Below are 3,624 nucleotides of genomic sequence, written 5' to 3'. Positions count from 1 at the left end.
CGAGATCTGTCGAACTTGATGATGCCATCGGCAGCTGAGGAGAGATTCTATGGTGATTGCGGCGACCGGAGGTGAAAATGGGGGTAGTGGCAATTAGGAGACATAAAGGGGTGACGGCTGGAGGGTTTTGCCATGGCTAGGGTTAAGGAACCTTATATACCCGACTCCATTGTAACAATTTTCCATAATGACCAAAATGGTCCCTCCAGCTCCAATTTAATTCGAAATAGATCCATATTTTACCTTTTTAACCCCCGCCATCTAAAATTTTACAATTCATCTCTATATGCTACCATTTGGTCCCTAAGCCTCGAAAATCTCTTCAGATTAAGTCCCAATAGATTACCTAGTAGTCCATGACCTCATAATTATTTACTGAACCAATCCAAAACTTACATGTTTAGCCCCTAACTTCTAATATTGTAACAGTTCACTCATCGAGACCAACTCTTATTATATAATTATTGATTTTAGGTCTACTATGCATTCATCAACTTTATCTATCTATTTATTTAATAAAAGAGGTGTTACAACTCTCCCCCACTTAAATTAGATTTCATATTAGAAATCATTCCTTACCATTCCTTACACGCCAAACCACTCAAATAGCGTGTCCACAATCCTGTGCACACCCTAGTCTTCCCCAGGGTAACCGTGACCATCCTTCGCAAGGCCCTAAATTTTGCAGATGAATGAATTCCTTGCAACAAGATCACATCAACTCTGTCCGAAATCTATTATCTCGAGATTTTCTGAATCCCTGAAAGAGCACTCATACTAAGTCGTTATTGTTTAACCCAGTCCACTACTCAACTTCTGATAACTCGAGGTTCCCACTATAACAAGATCACCAACCTAAGTATCCTTGATGGTCACATATACTAGGATAAGGTTCAGCTAATCCCGCTGTGGGTAACTTGTAACTTCCCAATCAACCAGCTATTTTGTCCGTATTTGCAACCCAAAACACAAATACTAATACTGCCTAACCGTTGAAACTGCTCGAACACTGAATTGCATGCAACAGCACGCTGCCACATGGCTGCTTTCCAAGATCTAACGAGACCTCCCTGGTCTCAATTCGTCCATCAGTCATCTGAATTTACCGGGTTCCAACCCGGTCGCCGAGCTAAAAGGGCTCCCACATAGTCGTCTCACACGACTTTTGACCGAAATCCTTCTCAGGAACTAGTTGCCACTAGTTATCATGTTATTGAGGCTTTAATAACCTTTTGATTTAAATGATCGGGTCCATGTGTCAAATCCTGGCGTCACCAAATCCGAGGCTAAAAGTGATTGCTACATTATATCACAAACGTCCTTAAGCAATTCCTTGCTTCCTTGATCTCGTAGTTGTAGTGGTGTTCCTACAGTCCTATCACTGACTCAACTAGATCTAATCTATCTGGGAAATTTTGAAATCCAATCCGTGGATTTCCATATCTTCATTTCTACACCCAAACTGGTGGGTACTACTGTTCCTTCCGCGTTCTAAAAATACTCTCAAGCTATCTACCAACCTAGTAAATGCTACGGCTGCCCGCAGTCTCATGACACTCCATCACTATCTGACCACTAGTGAATGCTACGACTACTCCCACAGTCTTACAACACTTCCCATGCTAACTGACCACTAGTGAATGCTATGGCTACCCCCATAGTCTTACAACACTCTATCACTATCTGAACGCTAGTGAATGCTACGGCTACTCCCGCAGTCTTACAACATTTCCCATGCTAAATGACCACTAGTGAATGCTACGGCTACCCTCGTAGTCTTACAACACTTTCCATACTAACTGGCCACTAGTGAATGCTACGGATACCCCCGTAGTCTTACAAAACTTTCCATACTATCTAACTACTAGTGAATGCTACGGCTACCCCCGTAGTCTTACAACACTTTCCAAACCAGGTCGAAAACAAACTTGACCTTACATATCACTGAACTTGAGTCCTAACTAGAACTCTAACCTGGTTCCCAAAACCTGCTATCACGTGACCCCACTGTATCAGTACCGCAACCATGCTCGTGATCAAAGCGTCACAGTAAACCACGAAATCATCTACACCCTCTGGCAGGGTGAGAATCGGTGCCTCGCACAACCGCTGTCTGAGAGTCTCGAAGGTTGCTTGCTGCTCAGGCCCCCAGCAAAAGGCCATCGTTTTCTTGGTCAGTCGGTTCAAAGGAACCACAATCTCATAGAAGTCCCATGTAAATCTCCGGGAATAACCTGCTATACCAAAAAAACTCTGAATCTCAGATGGAGACCTCGAAATCTCTGACTGAATCACGACCTCTATCTTGGCCGGATAAAATAGAATACCCTTCTGGTTGACAAGGTGCCCAAGAGATTGCACCCCGAGCATCCAAATATCATATTTGGAGAGCTTTATAAAAAGTCTCTCCCCTACTTAGATTCAACTAAGTCTTCACGGCATGCAAGAATTGCGGAATTCCCATTCCTTCTCCCTTTCTAGTATCCCACTGATGAAAACCTGTGCTCACCAATGCTAGCGATCAATCACTGGTTAAACCTTAAGATCGCCCATACTCGGAAATCTTAATGAGTACTCTTGAAATCTGGTCTAGTCTGACACCTCAATCCACCTCCCATGCTGACAACTAGAGGCTCAAATCTTCACTCTGGCTGACGAGTCCTCGTTCCCACTTCCAATCTTACAACACCACTGAACTCTATCCATACATAGCCCATGCAAAAATACAATTCTCTTGAACATCCAATGACCAACCACTTATGCATCTAACACTCGTAGCTAACATCACCATCTTCATGCTACTAATCCTATCTTAGTAATAGTAGTGCCTTAAACTCCAAAGTTCTTTCATGGCAATTGTCGACCATATACAAACCAATGATAGAATCACTGAACTCTGACTTCACTGGAGAACCATCCCACTAATTCCTAACCAGGGATCTCCCAAATAATACTCCTGCACAAATCTTGACAAGGATCCAGAATGATAACGGTACACACAAAACCTACTTCACATGATGCATCCCTCGGTGGGTCATCAACGACTTTTTAGCATATAGGATGGCGTATATGATCCTCGATAACCCAAATACTAGTAGAGAACCGACCCGAGATCTGACTTATCCAAACTCATTCACAATTCCGAAGCGATACGTACTCCCAACATCCACCTAATAACAGTAGAAGATGACATACCCTCAACATCTAGAGGAATACTGATCACCTTCTGCTGACATAATCAACCTTGACACACCTGTAGTAGCCTAAACCCTTGGAGTGACAAACTCCCTTGTGAACTTTCCCGCACGTGCTTCACTAACTCCGACCCTGATGGCCTTTCATCCGATGATCGGAAGTCGTGGGTCTCTCCCCGGGACCCCCTACTATATGCACCTGGCACGACTCTCTCTTATTAAAGTGCTCCCAAATCGATCTCACATCTGCACAAACTTGAAAGTCATATCTTTCAGGGTCTGACACCCTGTCACGCTCACTGGCTCACTTACCATTGGCTAAGCTGCAACGACTGAAACATCCTGTGTCCCTAAACCAAGTGACAAGCTCTTCCCCAAAACTTCTCAGATTCTCCAAGACTCTCACCGATTCAAGTATGGATCCTATGCT

Source organism: Lactuca saligna, chromosome 2 (genome assembly GCF_052625555.1).
Source record: "Lactuca saligna cultivar CGN05327 chromosome 2, ASM5262555v1, whole genome shotgun sequence".
NCBI classification, from domain to species: domain Eukaryota; kingdom Viridiplantae; phylum Streptophyta; class Magnoliopsida; order Asterales; family Asteraceae; genus Lactuca; species Lactuca saligna.
Note: the sequence above shows the minus strand (reverse complement) of the source record.